This window comes from Gadus macrocephalus, chromosome 9, assembly GCF_031168955.1.
Source record: "Gadus macrocephalus chromosome 9, ASM3116895v1".
Classification (NCBI taxonomy): Eukaryota; Metazoa; Chordata; class Actinopteri; order Gadiformes; family Gadidae; genus Gadus; species Gadus macrocephalus.
This window is the reverse complement of record NC_082390.1, coordinates 7,580,491-7,594,469: the sequence shown is the minus strand read 5'-3', so window position 1 is coordinate 7,594,469 and position 13,979 is coordinate 7,580,491. Positions and strand designations below refer to the sequence as shown.

The following is a 13,979-nucleotide window of genomic DNA, read 5'->3' as shown; positions in this document are numbered from 1 at the left end:
AAGTAGCTTTGGATAAAGGCGTCTGCTAAATGCCCTAAATGTAAATGTCTCTTCAGTCAACGCTGAACCCGGGAGGGCGTGCAACATCTGGGCACGTAGCCGAACACCTTGCAAATAGATCACTTAAACAAACCTCACCCTCCTTCATACTGTCACTGTAACGCAGCAAGTTTACCTCCCTACAACCGTGAATAAAAATAACACAATACTGCGTATTCCTATTTGGATATGAGAGCTTCTGCTAAGTGAGTAACGACGATATACAAGCGGACTGTGTGTTCCGTGCCCGGTCTCTACCCTGCTACCCTAAGAGAGGGCTCCCTCTCTCTCCCTCATTTACCCCTGAAACAGTCCCGGGCCAGCCAGGGAGAGGAGGAGAGAGACAGAGGGAGAGAACTGCTCAGCATGTCAACGTAATACGTTGTAGAGAAGAGCAAGACACAGAGAGAGACAGTGGGACAGAGAGAGAGCGATACAAAGAGACTGAGAAAGAGAGCCAGAGAGACACACAGGGAGAAAGAGGGAGAGACAGAGAGCCAGAGATAGATTGTGAGACAGAGAGAACACCACATTTCCTTTCTTGGGATCCAGTAGTGCACCAAGAGCTCATTTCTAAGTCTCCGTCAGAGGAAGGGGTGGGCTAATTTTGACATGAGGAGACCTGGGATTTCAACACACTCCATTAGTCAATCCTTTGATTTTGGTGTGACCACTTCCATTCAGATCCGTGTTGAAACTTGCACATTTTAATGCGTCTTAACAAGGTGTACAGTCACACGTGGACACACACACACACACACACACACACACACACCGAACACAAACACACACCACACACACACAGTACACACACAAAAAAGATGCCAACCGGGTTCAAGATAAACACAGGCGCCATGTTACTCTATTTCCCGGCAGGTCTCAGGAGTTTTAACGCTACCTCACAGGCCGGTGTGAAGCACAAGAGAGGGAAAGGATCTTACCCCAATAAAAACCTGAAAAACACCGGTCTTACCCACTCAACTCCTGTCTGTAACTGAATACTTGTGCCGATCTCTGTTTACTAGAAGCACCTGGGCAAACAAAAGAACCCCAATAACAACAGCTACCATCCCCATAGCCCTATCCCCAGTGCATCTGCATTATGTGGAGCATTGACTCAGCTTTCCTGGTTTTTGTATGTATTCTCTCCATATCCAACACGTTGAATCTTTGAGGAGTTTGCAGAGTTGCGATTATATCGCTCTAGTAGTCTAGAACGCACCATTGTCATAGAACTATAGAAATGTAGAAGTTGTTGTGCTGTGAAGAAAGCCCTTTGATTCAGATGTTTACTGTACACATTTGCAGCACCACTCATTTAAATTAGGTGGTTCAGCACAATTTACTTTTCTTTGCAGCTACTCTTCATTCTCACTGCATGTTTGTTTTTCCCCGGCCTCATTTGTAAGTGCCATTGGATAAGGGCGCACGCCAGCCCATAATAGCAATTGTGGAGATGTTGTAACTTTCTGTTTTTTAGGGTAATTTGGTGAAAGTCAATACGACACTCCTGTATCAACAAACCCAGGTGGCTCCACGCGCATTAAAATCCCACACAATGAACCCAATCATCATGTTCAAATACTCCTCAGTCTCTCCATGTCATGATACCTCAATCACAACCCGAGCCTGCTTCTGGCGTGTATCTAGCAGAAATGCAATACAAACAGGCTAACAGCCATTCAATGTAAAACTCCAAAAGCAGACAGCGGTGGTTCTAACATGCTGTACCAATGCACAGGACAGTCCTTTGTAGAAGAATGAGGCAATCCAGCCAAGTACAGCAATACGGCACGTTTGGAGAAAAAGATATTGTAGGAGGTACGAAAATGTGCCGTTTATAATAAGTCACAACAAAAAGAAGTTAAACTTTGACTTTTTAAAGTCAAACTTTACCTTGTGAGCCTAGATGATTTCCCCAGAACAGTATTGCACCAGATTTTTCTAAACATAATCTAGAGCACAAAAAAAAATTCATTTCCGGTTAGGCTGTGGAAAAGCACGTCCCCACAAGCGACATGAGAAAAGCAATCTAGCGTCCCGCAGCAACTGTTTACCTGCTGGATGCCTGTGAGTGAGCGCTAGTAGTTGTCATATCTGGGCTACATGACAATCAGCAGTCGGTGCCGTCCTGTCACACGGTCCTCAACGCGCGCCACAAAACATGCAAAGCACCTCCATTCCGATAAACATCATCGCTGCTTTCCCATGATGCCCTGTGGTTGGCTCAGCCCGGTCTGTGAAACGCGATAACGGCAGCAACAGGAAACCGACACGCACGGCGCGGCGCGGCTCTCAGGTTGCCGCCGGCGACGCTCACCGAGGCAGCACAACAGCGGTGAGGCCTGCACGCCGATGTCCGCCCCGGACCCGCCCGCCCTGGAGCCTAGCGTCCCGTTCGGTTCAGTCTCACACCGCCGTCCTGACGCCACAACAAACAATCGCTACGCGAGAGGGCGCACGGGCCGCTGAACCGTAGCCCTGGAGACGTCCGACGTTGGGAGTGTTGTGCAGGAGACCCACAAGAGAAGTCCGCCCGGTGTGTTTGTAGAAGCTTTTAAACTGTCAGTCAGCCTTTTCCCTCACTTCACTCAGAGATTTAGGAGCACACACGGAAGACGGAGGAGAATAGTGAGCGTCTTGGGGCAGTGACAGCCTCATAAAAGAGACACAAACGACACACACACATGTCGGCCAATCCCAGCACGCACACAGACCCACCCTGTCCTTATCCGAGGAGACTCGTAACTTAGCCACAAGACCAGGCACAGCCACGCCCACCCTGCCACACCCTGTAACCTCAGGCCACTGAAAAAATGTTGTTGGAATAAACTCAGGACATACCATCCCACGCAACACACATGGAGGCCAACGCGCGTGCGCAGGCAGGCAGGCAGGCGCGCGCGCGCACGCACGCACACACGCACGCACGCACACGCACACACACGCACACACACACACACACACACACAGGCCGGGGGAGAACGAAGAAAGAAAGGTCGGAGGATGGGATATAAAAGCCTGTAATTATCGGCCTGTGCCCTTCCCTTCTCTGTCCTATCATCATCACTCACACAACAGCCAGCCAAACAGTCAGCCAGCCAAACAGTCAGCCAGCCAAACAGACTTCCAGCTAAACAGACTTCCAGCTAAACAGCCGGTTAGCTAAACGGCGGTAATCTATGGATGTCTAAGGAGAGAGCTAATTTCTGGGAAACAGTTTGGCAATCTCCTCGAAATAAATAACTTCTACGGTCAATGTTAGTTTACATTTGTTTTTTAGTCTACATTCAGACTACTCTCATTGTGTATGCATAACAATGTCTTTGATTTTAGAAATATTTTGTACAATTTCTTCATTCTACTACTTTCCAGTTCCATATTTGCATGCCCATATTCGGATGCCACATTTGTCATCTGAACTCTCATGATCTGGGATGGATAAAGTCGTATCCTATCCAGCGACCTAGGAAGCTACACAGCCAGCTCTGCCTCTCATCACGTCTGTGTGTCTGTAGAACCTCTTCACCCCAGCCGGCCTGTTAGCTTCCACCTTTCAGCTTCCACTGCTTAGCTTCCACTTTTATTCCTGCTGAATTATTAGGTCAATACTACTATCAACAATCCCTGAAGATGTCCACACTGCCTTATTCTCACACACACACACACACACACACACACACACACACACACACACACACACACACACACACACACACACACACACACACACACACACACACACACACACACACACACACACACGTTATTGGTAATGGTTCACTGTGCTTAAAGTCACAATCCAGCGATATCCCCTTTGGGTGTTATGGCTGATTATTTGTGAGGTGCTAAAACATCCACCTGAATGGAGACATGTTTTACTGTCTACAATAAAGCTCTGATACAATAAGATACCACCTCACTATCTGTGTATGACCACAAGTCTGCAAAACAATGAGAGGAAGAAAATGCATGTGAATCACACACACACAATCACAAACAAAAAAGTGATTGTCCTTGACCGACCATACACACTCTGACTCAAGAGAACCCTTATCAGTAATACCAGGCCCTGGTTGGCTAAACATCAACAGCCCAACCCCACTCAAACCCCTTGCCCCAGGGCAGTGTGCTGGTGGGGGGGGGGTGTGAGCGGTGGTAGTGATGGTGGAGGTGAAGGTGGTAGCGTTGGTAGGGGGGGGGGGGGGGGGGGGGGTGGCGCTGGGGATAATGGGAGTGGTGGAGAAGGAGGTGGGTGGTGTTGGGGATGGGGGTGATGGTGTTGATGGGCTGGTGATGATGGTGGAGTGGAGGAGCTGGTGGTGGTGGAGGAGGTGGTGCAGCGGTGTAACTGAGGGGAGAGGGGAGCTTGGTGCCTTCGGATGCATGGCGTCACCGAGGCTGACGTGGTCATTATGGTTGTGGGCCAAAACCTCCACCCACACTAGCTCCCTTTGTATCGCCTGGCCCTGGCACTGCCCACCCCACCCCCCACTGTGACACCGATCACAAGAGATGGGAGCGAGGCCAACATAAAGACAAGATTGTCCCAACCAAACCTATAATTAAGATCGCCCCACTCCTCTACGTTCACGTCTCCAGCTGTTCCCTGGTATATCGTTTCTGTGTAAACGAAAAACTAACAACAACAACAACAACACAACAACCCCACGATTATTTATAATGCCCCAACATAGCGCTTTAGTTGTATTTTTTAATGGATTTTTAATGGATGTCGTCATCGTCAACACAGAGAATAGGACGACAGTAGCTCAGGGGCATTAGCTTAAAAGTCATTGAGTAGTGAGTGGCTAATAAATAAAGGTTCTTGTGTTTTATAGCACCATATTGGTAATAATTGACCCATAGCACCGCCACTGCCCAGCCTGAAAAAGAACGCAGTTTTTCCTTGATAACAGTTGTCAAGACAGACATACCCTGTTGACGTGGCAAGCAGACATTTCTGTTGATCTTTTCCGTGTTCGTTTTTAAGTAATTTGTGTGTAAACGGCAAATACCAATTAGCTTAAATAATACGCTCTGTGTTTGTGTTTAAATTTGTGTGTGTGTTAAAGTGCATGTGTGTGTGTGTGTGTGCATGGGTGCGTGCGTACTCCAAAACCGCAAGCCGGCAGGCCTCCGTCTCTAAACAGCCCCAGCCCCACACCAACAGAACAAACTAGGCTGCGAGATCAAGAAAAACACCCTGCCTTGCCTATTTAAGGGTTCAGCACGGTCTACTTCTATAATTAAGGCCGTGCCTCCACAGTAATCATACGAACGTCGCATTCAGCCAATCATTAGCGAAGCACTTGAACGGAAATCATTTAATCTCGGGGCCTTCGCTAAATGATGTGCAGAGGGCCTGGCCGCCAGCCGCGGCCCACCGTCAGTGGGTCCTCGTGGCCCAGTTACATGAGGAGCCCTGGCGCAGACACGGCGGCGGGCTAATTAAAACAAACGGCGGCTCGGCCTGCCAGCGAACAGAGCTCTCACCGAAAGCCTCGGCAGCACACCTGATGAATAATGCATGGCATCGCAACACATTCATTTGGCAAATATCTCTCTGAACAAACTCCAAAGCACCATGTGACCAAACAGCGTTCTGAAATTATCCCCCCCTCCCGACTGCATGTCCCTCCTCTATTGAGATGCTAATGACCTAGCGCGCGGGGGATCACAAACCACAGCTAATAAGCTGTGGCCGCGCGCGCGCTTGTGTAGCGCATAACTCTGTCGAGCAAATACTGCCTTCAGCGGACGGCCATTAGTGCCATTATCTTCTCCACTTTGAGATGAACATGAGAGAGAGAGCATCACACATCTATTCACTCGCTCGGGACCCCGGTTCCCGAATCAAGGCCGAGCATGAGATGGTGGCACTGGGGAGGGTGGTGAGGGTTGAAGTGTCAGCCTGAACTGGGAAGAAGGGAATGCACCAGACGAGGAAGGGAGCCGTAAGAACTAGTGTGGAGGGGCAGGCTGGCATCCCTCCCGTCGTATCACCAGTACACTAGGGTTTCAGGTCTGGCCCCCCTGCTCGGCAGTAAAATGTGATCTACGAGGAGGTTTCAAAGATGGCGCGGTACACCACTTCAGATGTTCCACGAGCTTGAACGAAAAAATAACGTATAACTCAAGTATCTGATGAAACTCTGATGTAAGGCAATGATCAGATTCTAGCTCATGGTTTTGGCTGTGTAGCAATCATTAGCCTTACCTCGAGTAAGAAAAGGAGGGAAGGCAGGAGTGTGTTTTCTAAATGTTGAGTATTTAATCTGTGTGAGAGAGAAAGAGAAAGCAAGAGTTAGAGAGAGAGAGAGAGCGAGAGAGAGAGACAAAAGTCACACACACACAGAGAGACAGAGACAGAGAGAGAGATACAGAGAGATATACAGAGAGAGAGAGAGACACAGATAGAGACACAGAGACGGAGGGAGAGACAAACACAGAGACAGAGAAAGAGGGAGCTGTCGCGGAGCCGGGCCCCATAGATTGCACAGCTCTGACCACACAACCCTATCGTCATCATCATCAGGGAATATAGATGGCTTACTCATGCCCTGGTCACCCGTCGGCCAGGAAACGGAGCCGATGAGACGTAAGATGATAATGTAAGATAAGAGGACAGGCAGTGTCTGTTGGAGCCGGCTCCACAGTCCTCCCACAGAGCCACTCGCTGATACTGGGAACCCCCCCTGCTGGGTTTACTAGCACCCAGACACTGGGACACAGGTAGGAAGACAGACGGGTACCAGGCAGGCAGAGGTAGACAGGCAGGCACATGGCCGATAGAAAGCATTTGCCTATCAGCAAAAGAAAATCTCCTTAGCAAAACACTTTACAGTCCTTTCCCATGTGAACCAACGAGAGAGAGACAGAGAGAGTGAGTGAGAGAGTGAGAGACGGAGAAAGATGGAGAGAGACGGAGAAAGATGGAGAGAGACAGATAAGGAGATGGAGACAGAGAGAGTGAGAGAGACAGATTGACAGAGAGAGTGAGAGAGACAGAGTGAGCGAGAGAGAGCTCTTAAACCGCTGATGAGCAGGAGTCTCATCTCGTCTCCATTTACTGACACTACAACCCCCCCCCCCCCCCCCCCCCCCCCCCATCCATCCACACACTGCCAACAATACACACACAATACATGCATGCATGTTTAGGAGAGTAGAAAAAAGCAAAAAATAAGTAAGAGCGGCAGACAGTGGGACTGGATAATAGTATAATGATAAGTTTGACGCAGGAGGAATGTGTTAATCACGTCAAAGATGTGTTTCACACAGAACGCTGATTGCTATCCCCGAGTTTCATAAAAAGCCCCGCCGAACTGCAGTCAGTGGCAGGGTGCATTCCATCCGGCGCACAACACCACTGACATCGTCTCCCAGGGGTTAATGTAGCCTGAGGCATTGAGGCAATACTGTCCCTCCACATAGCTCGGGGAGCAGGAGCAGGTAGGAGTAGGGTAACTCCTAAACTCCTAGTGTTTATTCAGATGCAATCCCCAGCAGTCAAGAGGACAGTGATGCTAGTGTCGACACGCATCAGGGGCCCGCTAAGACTGTAGGCCAACGCTCACGCAGCAGGTGGTGCATTCTTCAGCAGGGCTGGATCAGCGGCTCAGGGAAACTGCGGCGTCTTCTGGGTAAAGACTCTGGGTCAACACACAGTACATCAGATACTGTTGAGGATCCTATTGAGGATATTGAGGATTCCATTGAGGATCCTATTGAGGATCCTATTGCGGATGTTGAGGATCCTATTGCGGATGTTGAGGATATTGATGATCCAATTGAGAATATTAGTGATCCTATTCAGGATATTGATGATCCTATTGAGGACGCTCCGTTCCGTCCTCGGTGGACACTACTTTACGTTTCCTTTCATTTAAACTTTACAAAGTCAGGAAATTCTGCATTTATTTATTGGTTGAACGGATCTGTACTTGGCATCGGCCGATCAACCCAGTGAACGCCTCGTGAGAAGGGTAAAAGCTGGTTTGCTGGCGGGCTGTCTGGCTCTCTCTCTCTGAGACTTTCAACAATCCTGGGGCCTCATTTACGTGTGTGTGTGTTATGTAAAATAGGTTACGTAAAAGAGTAAGTGCACACTCCAAACAAATTATCACAAAAATAAAACAGTGCTTGTGTGAAAACTCTGTACGTGTTTTGACTTGAACACCAGTATGGAACAATTCATTTTAGCACGTGTAAACCTGCACGCACGCATGCACACGCACACACACACACACACACACACACACACACACACACACACACACACACACACACACACACACACACACACTTAACAACGTTGCTGGTAACAGTAAAGTGTATTGATCCTGGCAGGGTCAAAGCCCTTCATAAATCAGATGCTCTGCAAAGTGAGGCAGAGGTGCCTGATTATAGGTTAGTTAGTTCAAAGTTCCCTTTTACTCTTTTTGGCTTGTCCTCATGTTTTATCACACACAAATTACTTCAGAGTAGTAAAGCATACTGACCTGTGTGTAGCAAAATGCTTAATGGACGTCTATTTTCCTCATAGAACTAGGACGAATACAGACAAGGAGACAAAACTACACCAAAGACACAGCGGGAAGGAAGTAAGGATTTCTTACAATCAAAACAAGCCAATCTCTTTAGAAAAGCCGTACGGAGCAACCATTTCATGGAACCATCAGTATCAGTCAGTCCCGATTATTTAATAAGGCTAAGTCTTCCACATCGCGTGTTAAATATCCATTCATTTTCTGAACTCTCCACAACCGACCAACCCAAACATGAACGATACAGTGAGCATTCCAAGCATTCCTTGAGATGCTGCCAGTGAATGTGTCTTTTTTCTCCATCCCGACAGCACTCATATCTCATCCTTAGTACACACGCGCACGCTTAACACACCGCCCAGGGCTGCCCCCTCCGCACACATAAGAAGAGGGGTGTGTGTGTGTGTGTGTGTGTGTGTGTGTGAGCGATACAGTGAGTGAGAGATTGAGTGCATGTGTGTAAGTGTGAGTGTGTGTGTGTGTGTGTGTGTGTGTGTGTGTGTGTGAAAGTGAGTAAGGGATAGAGTGAGTGTGTGCATGTGTGTGTGTCTGTGTGAGAGACGGCGTGTGCGTCTGCATGCATAGGCAAGACCAGTCCAGCCTCCGGTTTCAAACGGTGGGACAACGAACCGCCAAAGCAAACATCTGGAACCGCTGCTCCGGGTTTGGGGGCCACGGCACCGTGAACAGGGCAGAGCGGCCGGCTAACAGCACGTCCATCAGGCCTGAGGAGCCCTACACACACACACACACACACACAACAGGGTGATTGATGGCCGTGTGAATGGGGGTCTGAGACGGACACAGAAAGACTAGCAGCACTGGGCGGTAACGTGACACCGGCACCCAGGAGAACCCATTCGTCTCTGCGGGGTCGTCAGCCGGCCCTCGTACCGGTATCGCTCTCCTCTCCCCCCCCTCCCCCCCCCCCCAGGACTGGAGACTGATCAGCACCACCGCACCTCACTGGGTGTCAACGTGTTGATTAGGGAGACCGCTAATGCGAACACACTTTGTGCAGTGTAGTGCGTGGATCTGTTTTATCGACATCGATCTCCTGTCGCTACGTCTACCCGAGTGTGTGTGTGTGTGTGTGTGGGTGTGTCCTTCTCTCTCTCTTAATGATGTCCCACAGTCATAATCCTTCTCTCTCTCTCACCTCCCTCTAAAGCTTTCTGAGACACAGAGGCAGTGGAAAAACACCTGCGCTCCCTTGTGATTTACACCGTCTCCCAAACATCTTGGACTAACACCGGCTGACACCACCCAACCTCCTACCACCCTCCACCCTCTCCGGACCCACACCCAACAAACACACGCACTTATCTCTGCATAGGGGCCCTTGGCAGAGGCAACTTGTTATTTACTGCACCGAGATATCTCTCTCTCTGTGTGTGTGTGTCTGTGTCTGTGTCTGTGTCTGTGTGTGTGTGTGTGTGTGTGTGTGTTGGAGAGTCAACATGGCATGGCTAATAGATCACAGGCACTGCAATCATCTCCCCCCCATTCACACAGGGGACCGAAGGGGAGGCATGTTTGCACTGCTGCGGTCACCATGGCCCTGGTTGACATGGCGTTGGCGCTGGGAGACGGCGACAGCTTCCAGAGGAGCACGCCCGTGAAGACTGTGCTCGTCGACCAGCGACCGGCCTCTCCTGCCTGCAGCTCTAGAAAAGGCTTAGTTATCCCCGGGTGGGCGGGGCTGAGGGTTTGACAGTGTGTCATCGCAAGACCGCAGCTCTGGGGAGGCGTCACAGCTCAGGTAGTCTGTCTCCCTCTCTCTCCCTCCCTCCCTCTTTCCCACCCTCTCAGCTGTCCCTCTAAAGCACCTGTCCGTCATGTTGCCTGGACATCCGCCCACCTGGGCGGATGTCCAGGCAACATGACGGACAGGTGCTTTAGAGGGACAGACAGGTGGGTAAGAGGGACAGACGGACAGAGTCGGAGAGAGGGATTCAGAGGAAGACAACCCCTATGCTGCCTGGCGCTGCAACGGCTGTTGTTCTAGAAGTTCAACACAATGTGAGGAAGCAGGAGAATAAAGTACAATATGTTGTGGTCTGCAGCTCTCAAATCTCTCAATGAGTCAATACTGAACATACATGAATTATGCCGTCGGCGTTGCAGACCCTTGAATAACGCATGTACACACAAACAAACCTGATGTAATTTACTATTTACATTACATTAATTTACATTACAAACTATCTAACTAACTGTCATTTACTAACTTATTAGCTACCTAACTAACCATCTAACTAACTATGTTATTTACTAACTCGTTAACTAACTATCTAACTCAGAGTAAGTGTAGTGGCCATGGCTGTCTAGCAGTTAACTTGAAACTAAAGACATTTGAAGTAACCTAGCGACTTTGAGCCTCAAAAGTCCGGACATTATCTAATTGTAACAAAAAGAAAGAAAGAAACACACCGGTAAGAATGAATAATGAATGTGAGACAGCTTGCTGCCAGTGCTGCTGTCTGTGGCGCCCCAGGCCACACAGCCCGGAGGACGGTCAGCCTGTTTAGTTTACAAACAAACTTTTGTTTTTGCACGGAGAAGAATGTCAGAGTAAGCAAAGAAGGAAGAGGGTGGATAAACAGACGCTCTGAAGAACACGGCAGGTGTCCTTAAACGGTGAGCACCCCCAACTGGACGAAAGCAAAGACGATAAAGCCGAGGAGCACTGGACAACACACTCGCTAATAGGCCTGGCGCGCACGCACGCACGCACACACACACACACACACACACACACACACACACACACACACACACACACACACACACACACACACACACACACACACACACACACACACACACACACACACACACACACACACACACACACTATGGAGTCAAGTTCTAGTGACACACTCAAAGGATTGCCTCATTTTCTTTGCTGCCCTGGCTTGTCTTGCATTTAAAACATCCTAAATGTTGAAATTATTATTTTCGTCCTTGTAGTCATAATTACTACCAAGCCCCTAGAACCATTGCTAATGTTCTGTCCATCATGGCACCCAATGCCCTCCTGGTAGGAAGGACCCCTCTTCGGGGTTCCTTGTTGAGGTACCTCCCCTCTGGGACCCTCTGGGAGGTTTTCCTTATCCTCTGGACGGTTAAGGGGTTGGGGGGAGCCTCATAATGTGGCCTTTAGTATAACTGGGATGAAGGGCTACGCAAATAAAACAGACTATTAATATGATAATAAAATGTAAAGAGGTCAAGTTATTGAGAGCAGCTGGGATACTGGGGCGGGGAGAGGAGGGCTGGACGAGGTTGGAGCTGGGAGGAAGGAGGAGGAGGAGGAAGAGGAGGAGCACAGGAGGAGAGTGTGACGAGAGGGACTGGATCAATCTTTCATCACTGCAGCAGCCAGCCATCAGCCCTGATGGATCTGACATAAGCACAGCCGCTAAATAACCAGTCAACCCGCACGGACGGGCTGTTTTGCGCGCACACCGAGAGACACATTTAGAGATGGAGTCCTCCTGCTTCCCAAATTATCATTTATTTTTTAACTCGTCACCGAGTCACACACACACACAAATGGGGTGGTTAGCGCACACATACACGCAAGCAGTTGCACAAGCACACTGCACTTATATATATATAATATTAATTCTGTGCCTCAAAGTAAGCAAACCCCTAAGGAAACTCCTTCCCCAAGAATTCCTGTATTTAAATGATTCATGTCGGTTCCATCATGAGAAGACTCCTGAACCTTTCCACAAGTGGCCGTCAAACATCCTCCTCTGTGTCTGCAGGCGAGAAGCGCAGAGACTAAAAACCCAGATCGACATTCAGTCGCAAAAGGGACAATGATGGAAGTACTGAATGTTTGTTTTAACATGCACACACACACATGCATGATAATAAGCATAGATAAACACTGGACTTAAGTCTTGTTGCACTTGTTTCCCGTGACCGCACCACAGTGAACCATCCTTTATGCTGACATTATCTCTAAGAAGCCAAGTTCACACACACACACACACACACACACACACACCCCTAGATAAAGAGTTAGCACACGAGTTACGACAGAATTGTCTCCAACAATCAAGCAGGAACTGCCCTTAATAAATTACCCTTCTAGTCTAATCAATAGCTGTGATTGACTAACAGGGCGCGCATGCTAATGAGCTTGGACGAGGAGTGGAGGTGAATGCTTCCTGCGCTTAGCCCTGGCGAAGCCATGATGATGATGATGAGTCAATGGTTCAGTGGCATCGGTCCACGCCGCAAGGCACACGCACACACGTGTGACTCCGAGGACAATGCGTCGTAAAGGGTGAAACAGCAGCACTAAAAAGGCAGATCCCTGGCCCTTTGCCCTCTTGTTCATCTTTAATCATCCAGCCATAAAGCACAGCAGCAGGGGGAAGAGAGGGGAGAATCTGGCACAGAGAGCCTGATAAGTCTTATCACTTAATACATCAGTCGCAGGACAACTCACTAACTAACTACATCAGATACGATAGCCGCAACAAGCAAACAAATGGTTCAAATCAAAACATCAACAAGTGTATACAGGCAGTGTGGACAGCTGTTAAACGTAGGAAGAGCCCATGAGTCGACAAGCCTCGTAGCAACAGGTACATTTAAAGACGTAGCACACAGCGACAAACACCGGACGCAACTGGTTCATAACACTCCACTCCTCTCACCCCACAACAAACGCACACAGAAACTCTTTGGGGCGCTTGGAGTCGATTTGTCATTCAAATCTTGGGAGCGCAGTGAGACACCGACGCTGTTCAAAGAGGACAGGATTGCGCTCAGTCTGAAAGGGAAGAGCCTTTACTCACCGGAGAAAAGGCTCAGTTTTCCTTCTCCCTTCAGCACCTTTTCTTGCCGGATCTGTCCTTCCTCCCGGCGCCTCTCCTTCATTCAGCCAGGTTAATCCCTTCGTCTTCTGACGGAGCAGAAGTGAGTTGTGAGACTTGTGTGTGTGTGTGTGCGGACGCCGACGAGTGAGTGCGCCTGTGTGTGTGCGCGCACGAGTGTGCATGTGTGTGACTCGAGCGCAGGCCGTGGTCACAGGGGATTAAAGAGCTTTTGCCGCTGCTCAGCCCTCCCTCCCCTCGGCTCCTTTCCTTCTTTCCTTTCCTCGCTGGCTGGGTGGCTGCCTGAGGAATGCGGCTCTCCCGAGCGTCTACACCGCAACCGAGATCTGAGAGACTGCCAGAGTTCTCCTGCTCCACCCCTCCTCCCTCCCTCCCTCCCTCTATCTCTCTCTCCCCCTCACTCTCTGGGACAAGAGCCCGCCCATTCCTTCCCTCCTCCACTCTCCTTAGCCCCGCCCTCTCAGTCAGGGCCCTCCCCCTCTCACAGGTAAAACGAGAAATCTCCCTCCCTCTCCCCCTCCCTTTCTCTGTC

General features: G+C 49.4%; 1 protein-coding gene across 4 annotated transcripts in view; it reads right to left on the bottom strand.

The window, feature by feature from the left end:
• LOC132464276 (ras association domain-containing protein 8-like) overlaps positions 1 to 13,979 on the bottom strand; it is a 38,247-nt gene that overhangs the window by 11,440 nt on the left and 12,828 nt on the right. Inside the window, exon 2 of one of the 4 annotated variants that reach the window (XM_060060562.1) lies at positions 13,409 to 13,515. The exons of 2 other annotated variants lie outside the window; for them this stretch is intronic. The gene's annotated coding sequence lies outside the window, so the exon portion shown is untranslated. Of the gene's footprint in view, positions 1 to 2,096; positions 2,870 to 13,408; positions 13,516 to 13,979 lie in introns of those variants that run through there. One more of the 4 variants, XM_060060564.1, reaches the window with a different exon arrangement.